We start from the raw sequence: 15,248 nt of genomic DNA on the forward strand, positions 1-15,248 counted from the left end.
ATGAGAAAAGCTAAGGGAGAAGGAAGGAAGACAGAAGTGGAGGCTGGTGGAAGAGGGTGAGGTGAGTCATGAGAAAAGCTATGAGGTTTTGAGAGTGAATGTTGAACCCCTGCCTGGCTTTCCCAGCCCCGGGATCTCCTGCTCTCTGCATCTGAAGTCTCTGATGATTTTCTCCCACTGCAAGCTCTTGCTTAACCCCATTTCATAGTCAGAGAAAGGAGGTTACTTAATCATAGCCTCCCTGCTGATACATCTCAGAATTAACTCAGACTGCTACAACAGGTGACACAGTAACTCCACAGTTGCTGACTGTTTAAGATTCTTTAGCGACTAAACCACTCCTGGACCCTGTATGATTTGTTTTTGTACCAAACATTTGGATCCAGTTGCCAGCTTTTTCCTGACTGTCAATCATTTCTGACTGGCTATTTTCCTAATACTCCAGCTCCTTCTTCTAAACCTGCCATCTCCAACTCCCACCCAAGGACTAGAATCTCCATCCTCCCTCCACCCAGTTCTCATCCTGTTCCTGTCATCTCTCCTTCTGTGTTGGGTCTCAAAAACACAAATGAAATCCTCAACAAAATACTAATAAACCAACTTCAACAGCACAGCACACTGAAAGAATCACATACCACGGCCAAGTGGGATTTATTTCTAGGATACAAGGATAGTTCAACATATTAAAATCAATCAATGTGACCACTAGAGTATCAGAATAAGTGGAAAAAATCACATGATCATCTTAACTCATGCAGAAAAAAACCTTCAACAAAATCCAAAACTATGATAAAAACACTTAATAAACTAGGAATGTAAGAAAATCACCTCAGCTTTATAAAAGCCATACATAAAAAGCTCCCAGCTAACATCATACTCAATGGTGGAAAGCTGAAAGATTTTTTGATGAGATCTGGAGCAAGGTAAGGATGACCACTATCCTTCTGTTCAGCGTAGTCCTACAAGTCCTAGCCAGAATAATTAAGGAAGAAAAAGAAATAAAAGGCATTCAAACTGGAAAGGAAGAACAGAATGATCTCTTTCTGAAGATGATATGATTCTAGACGTAGAAAACACTAAAGACTAAAAATAACTGTTAGAAATAATAAACGAATCTGGAAAAGTTGCAGGACACAAAATTAACACACAAAAAATCAGCTATATTCTATATAATAACAATAAACAAGATGAGAAGGAAATTTAGAAAATCGTCCTATTTACAATAGCAACATCACTTCTTGGCCTTTTGGCTAAGACTGAGTATATAATAACATTAAAAATAAATAAATAAAACAAAGTACTAAGGAATAAACTTAACCAAGAAGGCAAAAGACTTGTACACTGAAAACTACAAAATATTCCCGAAAATAATTAAAAGGACACAAACAAAAAAGTATCTTCTGTTCACGGACTGGAAGACAATATTGTCAAAATGTCTATACTACCTAGAGCTATCTACGAATTCAATGCAATTCCTATCAAAATCCCAATGGTATTTTTTTAAGAAATAGAACAAAAAATCTAAAATCTATATGGAATCCCAAGGAACTCTGAGTAGCCAAAACAATCCTGAAACAAACAAACAAACAAAAACAAAGCTAGAAGCCTCACACTTTATAATTTCAAAATATATTACAAAGTCACATTAGTCAAAACAGTATAATTCTGGCATAAAGACAAGCATATATATTAATGGAACAGAATAGAGAGCTCAGAAATAAACCCTCACGTGTGTGGTCGAATGATCTTCGACAAGGGCACCAAGACTACATAATGGGGGAAGTGTAGCCTCTTCAACAAATGGTGTTGGGAAACCCAGATATCCAATTGCAAAAGAAAAATGCTGGATACCCTGTACCATATATAAAAATCAACTCGAAGTGGATTAACCACCTAATCATAAGATCTGAAACTATAAAACTACTAACTAGAAGAAAACATAAGGCAGAAGCTTTGTGATAATGTATTTGGCAATGATTTCTTGGATATGACCTGATAACCCCAAGTGATAAAAGGAGAAATAGACAAATGGGACTATATCAAATCTAAAAACTCCTAAGCAGCAAAGGAAACAACCAGCAAAGTAAAAAGGCATCCTAAAGGATGGGAGAAAATATTTGTAAATGATATATCTGATAAGGGGTTAATATCTAGAATATACAAAGAACTCCTACAACTCAACATCAAAAAAACACAAAAACCTGATTTAAAAGTGAGCAAAGGACTTGAACAGACATCTCCCTAAAGAAGATATACAAAGGACCAACAAGCAAATGAAAAGATGCTCAATGTCACTAATCATTAGACAAACACAAATCAAAACCATAATGAGATATCACCTCCTATTACAATGGCCATTATCCAAAAATTAGAAAATAACAAATGCTGGTGAGAATGTGGAGAAATTGGAAACCCTGTGCACTGATGGTGGGAATGTAAAATGGTGCAGCTGCCATGGAAAACAGTATGGAGATTTCTCAAAACATTAAAAGTAGAATTATTATGTGATTCAGCAATCCCACACCTGGGTATTTCCCCAAAACAATCGAAAACAGGATCTGGAAGAGAATATGCACACTCATATTAATTGCAACAATATTCACGATAGCCAAGAGATGGGAGCAAACAACCTAAATGTCCATTGACAGTTAAATAGATAAAGAAAATGTGATATATACACACAATGGAATATTATTCAGTTTTTAAAAAGAAGGAAATCCTGTCATACACTAGAAGTGCATGAACCTTGAGGACATTATGCTAAGTGAAATAAGCCAGTCATAAAAAAAGACAAATACTACATGATTCCATGTATATAAGGTATCTAAAGTAGTCAGACTCATAGAAACAGAAAGTTAATGTGGTCCCTAGAGGCTGGAGGGAGGGGGAAATAAGTAGTCATTGCTCAATGGGATGTAGAGTTTCAGTTTTGCAAGATGAAAAGGTTCTAGAGATCTGCTGTAAAACAATATGTATATAGTTAACACTACTGTACTGTATACTTAAAAATAGTTAAGATGATATGGGAAAGAGTTCAAATGTCCATCAAGAAATGAACAGATAAACAAATGTGGGATATATTATTCAACCATAAAAAGAAATGCAGTTCTGATGTATACTGCAATGAAGGTAAACCTTGAAACTATTCAAAGTGAAGGAAACCAGACATAATAGGGCATATATTATGTGATTCCATTTATAGAAAATATCAGAATAGGTAAGTCCATAAAGACAGAACATATATTAGTGGCTTCTGGGAGCTGAAGGGAAGGGGAGAATAAGGAGCAACATATTATTTAAATTAATTATTAAAGTTATTCCTTATTCTTCCCTTAACAGATATGAGTTTTTCTTTGGGGATGAGAAGAATGTGTGGGGTGGGGTTTTTGGGTTTTTGTTTTTAGAGATGGGGTCTCTGTCACATGGGCTGGAATGCAGTGGTGCAATCATAGCTCACTGCAGCCTCTAAATCCTGTGCTCAAGAGATCCTGCTGCCTCATCCTCCTGAGTAGCTAGAACTACAGGCATGTGCTACCCCAGCCAATTGATGATGAAAATATTTCAGCATTGAATACACGTGGCAGTTGCACAGCAATTGTGAATGTACTGTAAACTAAAAAGTATCTGAACAGTCTCAATCAATTTAGAAGTTTATTTTGCCGAGCTTAAGAACATCCCCATCACACGCCTCAGGACAAGATTAAGGACATACCCGTGACATGCCTGTCCTAAGGACAGCCTCGGGAGATCCTGATGACATGTGCCCAAGGTGGTTGGGCTACAACTTGGTTTTATACATTTTGGGGAAACAAAAGACATCAATCAATACATGTAAGATGTACAATGACTGTTTGAAAAGGCGGTACAACTGGAAGTGGCAGTTGCCGGTGGGGAGGGATTCCAGGTCACAGCCAGATTCAAAGATTTCTGATTGGCAATTGGTTATTATCTAAAGATCTGGAATCAATCGAAAGGAATTTCTAGATTATGATAAGGGGTTGTGGAGACCAAGGTTTTATCATGCAGGTGAAGCCTTCAAGTAGCAGGCTCCAGGGAGAATAGATTGTAACTGTTTCTTATCCAACTTGAAGAGACTGTTCTACAGAAAATCAAATACTGCATATTCTCACTTATAAGTGGGAGCTGAATGATGAGAACGCATGGACACATGAGGGAAACAGTACACACTGGGGCCTGTTGGAAGGTTGGAGGAAGGGGATCGGGGAGGGAGAGCATCAGGAAGAAAAGATAAAGGATACTGGGCTTAACCCATTTATGTCTGAGGTTGAAATTTTTTCAATTTTTGCAATCAATCAAACCTTGGCAATGACCTTGAGTGGTAGGATATAAATAACTCCCACATGCTTAGTGTTCCAATAATGGAACACTAGGCAAATACCTAGGTGATGGGATGATCTCTGCAGCTAATCACCATGGCACACATTTAACTATGTAACAAATTTGTACATCCTGCACATGTACCCCTGAACTTAAAATAAAAGTTGAACATAAAAAAAGAGTCTTTGCTTGCCAATGGTCTATCAATTTTATTTTTTCAAAGAACCAGCTTTTTGTTTCATTTATCTTTTGTATTGTTTGTTTCAATTTCATTTAGCTCTGTTCTGATCTTGGTTATTTCCCTTCTTCTGCTAGTTTTGGGTTTGGTTTGTTCTTGTTTCTTTAGTTCCTTGAGGTGTGACCTTGGATTGTCTGTTTGTGCTCTTTCAGACTTCTTGATGGAGGCATTTATGGCTATGAAGTTTTCTCTTAGCACAGCCTTTGCTGTATCCTAGGGGTTTTGATAGTTGGTGTCACTATTGCTGTTCAGCTTGAAGAATTTTCTAATGTCCATCTAGATTTCATTTTTGACCCCGTGATCATTCAGGAACAGGTTATTTAATTTCTATGTATTTGCATGGTTTTGAAGGTGGTTCCTTTTGGAGTTGATTTCCAGTTTTATTCCACTATGGTCTGAGGGAGTGTTTGATATAATTTCAATTTTCTTAAATTTATTGAGGCTCATTTTATGGCCTGTTATATAGTCTATCTTGGAGAAAGTTCCATGTGCTGTTGAATAAAATGTATATTCTGTGGTTGTTGGGTAGAATGTTCTGTATATATCTGCCAAATCCATTTGTTCCAGGATATAGTTTAAATTGATTGTTTCTTTGTTGAATTTCTGTCTTGATGACCTGTCTAGTGCTGTCAGTGGAGTACTGAAGTCCCCAACTACTATCGTGTTGCTGTGTCATTTCTTAGGTCTATTAGTAACTGTTTTATAAATTAGGGACCTTCAGTATTAGGTGCACATATATTTAGGATTGTAATATTTTCCTGTTGGACAAGACATTTTATCACTCATATAATGTCCCTCTTTGTCTTTTTTAATTGCTGTTGCTTTAAAGTTTGCTCTGTCTGATATAGGAATAGCTACTCTTGCTCACTTTTGGTGTCCATTTGCATGGAATGTCTTTTTCCATCCCTTTAAGTGTATGTGAGTCCTTACATGTTAGGTGAGTCTGTTGAAGGCAGCAGATGGTTGATGAGTTCTTATCCATTCTGCAGTTCTGTATCTTTTAAGTGGAGCTTTTAGGCCATTTACATTCAACATTAGTATTGAGATGGGAGGTACCATTTCATTCATCATACTATTTGTTGCCTGTATACCTTGGATTTTTTGTTTTGTGTTTTTTGTGGGTTTTTTTTGTTGTTGTTGTTTGTATTTTTGCTTATAGGTCCTGCGAGATTTATGCTTTTCATGTGTTTCCAGGATTTGTTTCAAGATTTAGCGCTCCTTTTAGTGGTTCTTGTAGTGCTGGCTTGGTGGTGGCGAATTCTTTCAGCATTGGTTTGTCTGAAAAAGACCACTTTTCCTTCATTTATGAAGCTTAGTTTCACTGGATACAAAATTCTTGGCTGATAATTGTTTTGTTTGAGGAGCCTAAAGATAGGTCCCCATTGTCTTCTAGCTTGTAGGGTTTCTGCTGAGAAATCTGCTGTTAATCTGATGATAGGTTTTCCTTTATAGGTTTCCTGGTGCTTTTGACTCACAGTTCTTATTTCCTTCATCTTAACTTTAGGCAATCTGATGACAATGTGCCTAGGTGATGATCTTTGTGCAATGAATTTCCCAGATGTTCTTTGTGCTTCTTGTATTTGGATGCCAAGGTCTCTAGCAAGGCTAGGGAAGTTTTCCTCAATTATTCTGCCAAATATGTTTTCTAAACTTTTAGATTTCTCTTCTTCTTCAGGAATGCCAATTATTCTTAGGTTTGGTAGTTTAACATAAATGCAGACTTCATGGAGACTTTGTTCAATTTTTCTTATACTTTTTTCTTTGTCTTTATTGGACTTGATTAATTCAAAGACCTTGTCTTTGAGCTTTGAAGTTCTTTCTTCTGCTTGTTCAAATCTATTGCAGAGACTTTCCAGAACATTTAGTGTTTCTTTAAGTGTGCCCATTGTTTCCTGAAATTGTGGTGCTTTTTTTATTTATGCTCTCTATTGCATTATTTCTCCCATAACTTCTTGTATTTTTTTTTAATTTCCTTATATTGGGCTTCACCTTTCTCTGTTGCCTCCCTGATTAGCTTAATAACTAACCTCCTGAATTCTTTTTCAGGTAAATCAGGGATTTCTTCTTGGTTGGAATCCATTGCTGGTGGGCTAGTGTGATTTTTTCTGGGTGTTGAAGAACCTTGTTTTATCATATTGCCAGAGCTGGTTTCTGGTTTCTTTTCATTTGGGTAGGCTCTGTCAGAGAGAGAGGGCCAAAGGCTGTTGTTCAAATTCTTTTGTCTCATGGGGTGTTCCCTTGATGTAGTATTCTCCCCCTTTTCCTGGGATGTGGCTTCCTGAGAGCCAAGCTGTAGGGATTGTTATCTCTCTCCTGGATCTAGCCACCCAGCAAGTCTACCAGGCTCTGGACTGGTGCTGGAGGTTGTCTGCACAGAATCCTCTGATGTGAACTGTCTGTGAGTCTCTTTGCATTGATACCAGCATCTGCTCTGGTGGAGGTGGCAGAGGGGGTAAAATGGGCTCTGTGAGGGTCTTTGGCTTTGGTTCTTAATGCCCTAGTTTTGGGCTGGTTGACCTCCTGCTGGAAGGTACTGCTTTCAAGAAAGCATCAGCAGTAGTAGCATGGGGAGGAACAGGTGGTGGGGGCCACCACCAGCCCCTTGAACTCCCAAGGGTATATGCCCTTTGTCTTCAGTTACCAGGGCAGGTAGGGAAGGACCATCAGGTGGGGGCAGAGCTAGGAACGTCTGACCTCAGACTCTCTTTGGGCGGGTCTTGCTGCAGCTGCTGTGGGGGATGAGGTTGAGATTCCCAGATCAACAGAGTTATGTTCCTAGGAGGATAATGGCTGCCTCTATTGGGTCATGCAACTTGTCAGGGAAGTGGGGAAAAGCCAGCAGTCATAGGCCTCACCCAGCTCCCAGACTGGCCCCAAAGGGCCAGTCTCACTCCCCTGTGCCCCCAGCAATAGCACCAAGTCTGTTTCCAGGCAGTGGGTGAACAGGACTGAGAACTTGCCCTAGGCCACCCACCTTCCAGCTGTGAAAGCAATTAGGGCTTATATTCTTCACCTGCCTATGGAGTCTGCACACTGGATTCACGTCCTCCCCTGAGTCTTGGCCAGGAGGCTTCTCAATCAGTTCAAATTGTTAGAAAAGTTCAGCTGGAGATTTTCTTCTCCCTGTGGCCTTTTCCCAGTGCCTCTGGCCACCCTCCCCAAGGGCCCCTGTGAGGCAGGGCAAAAATGGCTTGCTAGGGGACCCAACAAGCCCACAGGAGTTTTCCTGCTGCTTCCTCTAGCCCTGTATTACACTCAGCTCTCTAAATTGACTCAGCTCCAGGTAAGGTCAGAATCTTCTCCCATAACCTAAGCCTTCAGGTTCCCCTGTGCAGGGGGATGTGTTCTGGGGTGGAAGATCTCCATTTCCCACTTCCACAGTTTGGGCACTCATAGTATTTGGGGTGTCTCCTGAGCCCTGCAGGAGCAATCTGTTTCCTTCAGAGGGTCTGTTGGTTCTCTTGGCTTTCCTAATGTATTCCTGCAGTCATTCTGGAGCAAAAGTTCATGATGCAAGCCCCCACATGCTGCTCTGTCTGTCTGAGTGGTAGCTGCAATTTAGTCCTGGCTCCCATCTGCCATGATCCCTGGATTATACATTTTAAATAAGTCTGGTCTATCAGCCTTAAGGTCTGTGCTGATGTTAATGATAATGAGGCATGTCCAACTCCTCTTTCCCATTATGGCCTGAACTAGCTTTTCAGGTTAACTTTGGAATGCCCTTGGCCTAGAGGAGGGTCCATTCAAATGGTTGGGGGTGCTTAGAATTTTATTTTTGATTTATAATACTAAATTCCACTGAATTATTCACTTTAAAATGGTAATTTTTATTTATTTTATTTATTTATTTTTTAAGGTCCTTCCCCTGACCTTAAAAAAATGATAATTTTTGTTAGATAAATTTTACCTCAGTAAAAAATTAAAATGTTTTTTAGAAAGCAAGTACACACCATGCACACACACACACATATTCTGTGTTAGCCAGTTCTCACATTGCTATGAAGAAATACCTAAGACTGGGTAATTTGTAAAGAAAAGAGGTTTAATTGGTTCATGGTTCCACAGGCTATACAGGAAGCATGATGCTAGCATCTGCTTCTGGGGAGGCCTCAGGGAGCTTTTACTCACGGCAGAAGGCAAATGGGGAATGAGGCACCTAAGCAGGAGCAGGAGTAAGAGGATCAGGGGAGGTGCTGGACACTTTTAAACAATAAGATCTTGCAATAATTCACTCACTCACTATCATGAGAATGACACCCAGAAGATGACAATAAACCATTCATGAAGGATCACCATCATGATTCAATCACCTCCCACTAGACCCCACTTGTGACACTGGGGATTACAATTGACACGAGCTATGGGTGGGGACACAGATCCAATCCACATCACATGCATGCATATATCTACATACATGTGCGTGCGCACACACACACATACAAGCTCTTAGACTGGCAACCTTTTACTAACTAGATTGAATAAAACAATTGGGACCATCTACAACAAATTTCCCTCAGTTTTCAATCTCATCATCTTGCACTCAAACATGTGGACATCCACACTTTTACTGCCTCATTTCATCTGAAGAGAATAAAGTATCCTTATTTTAAGACAACTGCTCCAAATCCCTTCATTTTTTCTTCCAAGTTCTCACTCCTTTAAATTTCACTTTTTCTGTTGAATATTCCATCTTTTTGTTCTATTGATTTTTTTTCTCTTTAGCCTATAAATAGTCCCAAGTCTCTCCCACCCTAAAAAAAAACCCATTGACCTTGTACTACTCACTGTAATTTGTCTCCTTTCATTCTCTGCCAACTTTCTCAGACAGCAGTCAACATTCACTTTCTGCTTCAATTTGTCTCCCCAAGGTCACCAATGCCTCCATACTATGAAATCTAGTAGACATATTTAAGTCTTTATTATAAAAACAATTTGTGATATTGTGAAATATATATTTGATCTTCCACCTATTTCCTGGCATACAACTCTTAAAATCCTTAGACTCTCCAAACTGATGATTTTTTGTATGCTAATGTTGACTGATGGCTGCCAGCCCCTATGTAGCTTCAGGATGGGAGCTGGTCATGGAAAGACCAAGGCATGATTAGAGGATTGGGATTTTGCACTCTACCTCCTGACCTCCTGGGAGGGAGAGTGGCTAAAAGTTGAGTTGATCACTAATGGCCAATTATTTAATCAATCACGTCCATGTAATGAAGCTTCCATAAAAACTCAAAAGGACCAGGTTTGGAAAACCTCCAGGTAACTGAACACTTGGGGGTCCCTGGAGGATGACTGCCTAGGAAGGACATGGAAGCTCTGCATACCTTCCCCCACACTTTCTTCTAAGCATTTTTTCGTCTGTATCCTTTGTAATATCCTTTACTTATTAATTTTTTTGAGACAGTGTCACTCTCCTGTCACCCAGGCTGGAGTGCAGTGGCACAATGTCAGCTCACTTCAACCTCCACCTCCTGGGTTCAAGCAGTTCTCCCTGCCTCAGCCTCTTGAGTAGCTGAGACTACAGGTGTGTGCCACCACCCCTGGCTAATTTTTTTTATATTTAGTAGAGACGGGGTTTCACCATATTGGCCAGGCTGGTCTTGAACTCCTGACTTCAGGTGATCTGTCCACCTCGGTGCCCCAAAGTGCTAGGATTACAGGCGTGAGCCACTGTGCCCAGTCGTGAATGTATTTGTTAAATGATAAGACTTGAAATTCTGTAATGTCCTCTATAATGAACCAGTAGACTGTTTCCCTGAGTTCTGTGAATAAATCAAACCCAAGGGGAAGTTAGGTGATAGAACATTTGAGGACTAAGTTCTGATTTTTTTATCTTGCTCAAATTCCTATCTAAGGGGTCTGGGGTGTCATGCCCTACAAACCATAAATTCTCATCAGATGGTTTTATTTAACCCTATATATTGTGACTTACTTTCCAATCTGATTCTGGCATAACATTATGAAACAAGAAAGAAAATAAAAACATTTTACCCCAAAACATGTTTCTTTGCCATATCTTGAAATGGCCCTATGAAGCTGTCCTTTGTAGGGGAACATTTGCACCTGTAAAGAATCTCTATTAACATAGCAGAGTCTCTATTAACATAGCTAGGTCTTTTTCTTCTCTTTAGGATTGGGCCCTCCCAATCCTAAAGAGATTAACTAAAAGTCTAGTACCTTTTAAAGATCTGAATAGGAAGTATTTGTCATCTATTGTCTCTAAGGGCAGCCACGGTAATAAGACTTCAAAAGAATCTTGGTCTTACAATCTTTTATCTTAACCTGAGCATTTCCTTTCTATGGATCCAAGGTCTTTGGACAAACTGAACAAATTATCAAGCAATTTGGAAGTGCAAAGTGGAAGTTCCCACTTTGAGTTGTCTTGCCTTTCTAGACCAAACCAATAGACCAAACCAATGTATTTCCTAAATGTATTTGATTGATTGATGTCTCATGCCTCCCTAAAATGCATAAAACCAAGCTGCACCTTGACTACCCTGGGGACATGTTCTCAGGACCTCCTGAGGGCTGTGTCATGGGCCATGGTCACTCATATTTAGCTCAGAATAAATCTCTTCAAATATTTTACAGAGTTGGACTCTTCATTGACATGTTTTAGTTAAATCACATTATACTAATTATACTATACATATTAGTATAATGTGATTCAACATGTCTCAAAATGGAGTCACTTGTGACAAGTGAGAGCCCAGAGTGAAATTGGAAATCATTGACCCCTCAAAGTGATAAGCATATATATGGTGAACGGAGGTGATAACAGTTGCTTGGCCAGGCACCCCCAAGACCCAACAAGAAAGCAAAGCCAGATTGGGTACAGTGGCTCACGCCTGTAATTCCAACACTTAGGGAGGCCGAGGCAGGTGGATCATGAGGTCAAGAGATTGAGACCATCCCGGCCAACATGATGAAACCCCATCTCTACTAAAAATACAAAAATTAGCTGGACATGGTGCCACGCGCCTGTAGTCCCAGCTACTCGGGAGGCTGAGGCAGGAGAATCACTTGAACCCAGGAGGCGGAGGTTACAGTGAGCCAAGATTGCACCACTGCACTCCAGCCTGGCGACAGAGTGACACTCTCTCTCTTTCTCTTTCTCTCTCTCTCTCTCTCTCTCACACACACACACACACACACACACACAAAGTGAAGCCAAAAGGCAGCTGTGATATTGACCACGGACATACCTGAGGAGGGATATAAAAACAGCAAAGAAACTGACCATGGCCAAGATGCCTGCAGAAGCTCTGTCTCAGAATTTCGAGGCCTCTTCTCCATTGGCAGTGGCCACCAGAAGCTGTGGGGACAACAGCAGCAGCCCCCCACCCACTCTGCTGGTTGGCGTTTCCAGGGAAATCCAGCCCTATCCTGTTCATCCTTCAGCATGCTGGTCCCCTCTCTCTCTTATTGCTGCCTGTGTGTGTGTTGAATATATTTGCATGATTGTTGACGTGTGAAAGCCTCACAATAAACCACGAATTCAAAAGCATTTAATTGGCCACTGAGTCATCCTGAAACCTCCCAACTCCTAAGTCAGAGTTAGCACAACGAGGCTGATTTGAACCTGACACAATATTGTGGAAACCCTGGTTTATAGGCGGTCAGAAGCCCTGGTAGAACAACCAGGGGCTTGGGATTGACACTGGAAGCGAGGGCAGTCTTGTGAGACACAGCCCCAACCTGTGGGATCTGATACTACTTTCAGCTCCACACTGTCAGAATTGAACTGAATTGGAGCCATCCAGCTGGGGTCCACTGGAGGACTGATTGCTCACTTGTGTGGGGAAAATCACACCCACATTTGGTCACAGAATGTGGTTTTCTTTGTTGATTGTTGATGAATAAGAGAATAGAGAAAGCCCTTTGCATTTTTTTGTCCACAGACAATTCCTTTGCTTTGTTTCCACACATCCTGTATTGGTGCTGTTATCTCCATTCACTCTTCAAATATTTGTCTTCCCAAGAGCTCATCCTCAACCCACTCATGCTTCACACTCTGTGTAATTTTAGCCACTCTTGTCTTTCTAACAACCACCTATAGGACAATGAGTCTCTAATCTATTTTTTTTGTGAGTCTCTAATCTATACCCTTGAACAAGATGTTTCCCCAAAACTGCAGACACATATATCCAATTTCTCACCTGCAGCAGGGCACAGTGGCTCACGCCTGTAATCCAAACACTTTAGGAGGCCAAGGTGGGAGGATGACGTGAGCTCAGGAGTTTGAGACCAGCCTGGGCAACATAGTGAGATACCACCATCTCTACAAAAAAATTTGTTTAAAAAATCAGCTGTGTTTAGTAGCATACACCTGTAGTCCCAGCTACCCAGGAGGCCAAGGTGGGAGGATTGCTTGAGTCCAGTAGGTTGAGGCTGCAGTGAGCCATGATCACACCACTGTATTCCAGCCTGGGCAACAGAGTGAGATACCATCTTGAAAAACAAAAAACACATTTGGGCGGGGTATGGTGGCTCATGCCTGTAATCCCAGCACTTTGGGAGGCTGAGGTGGGAGGATCACCTGAGGTCAAGAGTTCAAGATCAGCCTGGCCAACATGGTGAAACCCCTTCTCTACTAAAAATATAAAAATTAGCTGGGTGTGGTGGCACACCTCGTTAGTCCCAGCTACTAGGGAGGCTGAAGTGGGAGGATCGCTTGAACCCAGGAGGCAGAGGTTGCAGTGAGCTGAGATTGTGCCACTGTACTCCAGCCTGGGTAACAGAACAAGATCCTGTCTGAAACACATACACACACACACACACACACACACACACACACACAATTTGCAACCAGATGCCCCATGGAAATCTCAGATTCAGCATGTCTAAAATAAAACATCAACTTCTATGCAAAACCTTCTCCATCTGTAGCACCCATATCCACCCAATTAGCTAAGTTGAAAACCTGAGCATCACCTTTGAATGTTTTTTTTTTTTTTTTTGAGAGAGAGTCTCACTCTGTTGCCCAGACTGGAGTGCAGTGGCGCAATCTCGGCTCACTGCAACCTCCGCCTCCCAGGTTCAAGTGATTCTCCTGTCTCAGCCTCCCGAGTAGCTGGGACCACAGGTGTGCCACCACGCCCTGGTAATTCTTGTATTGTTAGTAGAGATGAGGTTTCACCATGTTGGTCAGTCTGGTCTCAAATTCCTGACCTTGTGATCCGCCTGCCTCAGCCTCCCAAAGTGCTGGGATTACAGGCATGAGCCACCACGACTGAACCTCACCTTTGAAACTTTGAACTTCTTCATCCCACTCTCTCCTTTAAATGTATTTTCAGAAATTACCTAATTCTGAGAATGTTACCTCTTTAATATTTCTCAGAATCGATTATGCCACTCCCTGCTTAAAATCCCAATAGCAGCTGGGTGCAGTGGTTCACACCTGTAATCCCAGCACTTTGAGAGGCCAAGGCAGGCAGATCACCTGTGGTATTCGAGACCAGCCTGACCAACCTGGCAAAACCCTGTCTCTACTAAAAATACAAAAAATTAGCCAGGCGTGGTGGTGCACGCCTGTAATCCCAGCTACTTGGGAGGCTGAGGCAGGAGAATTGCTTGAACCCAGGAGGCGGAGCTTGTAGTGAGCTGAGATCATACCATTGCACTCCAGCCTGGGCAACAAGAGCAAAACTCCATCTCAAAAAATAAATAAATAAAAATAAAAAATAATAAATAATAAAAATCCAAGGTGTTTCCACTGCACTTGGCGTAACAGGAATATTCCAAGGCCCCACATGATCTGCCCTGTGTCTATCTCCACCCACACTCCCCACAGCTTGGCTCCTCACTTACTGGGCTCTTGCCAGATTATGTCTCGTTCTGGTCCCCAAATGCTCCAGCTCATTCATATATCAAGGTTGCGCCCCTTGAGGATTCCTCTTCCTAGAATTGTCTCTTGCCAAATCTTTGCATAGCTAGTTCCTTCCTCATGTCTGCTCTCAACACAAAAGTCATCTCTAAGGGCCCTTCACCCACATCTAATCCTACCCCTTTGCACCCCACCCCTTTGCACCCCACTCCTTTTGGAGATACTATCTTATTTTCTTCATAGCTCTTATCACTGTTTGAATCATCTGATTTGGGCATTTGCTTATTGTCTGTTTCCTCTGCTAAATTAATAACTTATCATTTTGGAAATACCGTATTTGTTGAACTTGGTTTGGCCCATCTCCCCTGCTGGAATGTAAGTTTTATGACAACAGGGATCTCGCGTATATCTTATACATCCAACTCCTGTCCCCCTTCTAGCTGGTCATGGATTCCTCCCTCCCTCACCCTCCTGGCCCAGTACTATTAACATCCCGGCATGCTTTATGTCAGGCCTCTGAGCCCAAGCTAAGCCATCGTATCCCCTGTGACCTGCACATATATATCCAGATGGCCTGAAGTAACTGAAGATCCACAAAAGATGACATTCCACCATTGTGACCTGTTCCTGCCCCACCCTAACTGATCAATTGACTTTATGACAATACACCCTCCCTGCCCTTGCAATAATGGACTTTGTGATATTCCCCCGTCCTTGCAGTAATGGACTTCGAGATATTCCCCTGCCCTTAAGAAGGTATTTTGTGATATTCCCCAACCCTTAAGAAGGTACTTTGAGATATTCCCCCACCCTTAAGAAGGAACTTTGTAATATTCTCCTCCT

This window comes from Colobus angolensis, unplaced genomic scaffold, assembly GCF_000951035.1.
Source record: "Colobus angolensis palliatus isolate OR3802 unplaced genomic scaffold, Cang.pa_1.0 Scaffold69, whole genome shotgun sequence".
NCBI classification, from domain to species: Eukaryota; Metazoa; Chordata; class Mammalia; order Primates; family Cercopithecidae; genus Colobus; species Colobus angolensis.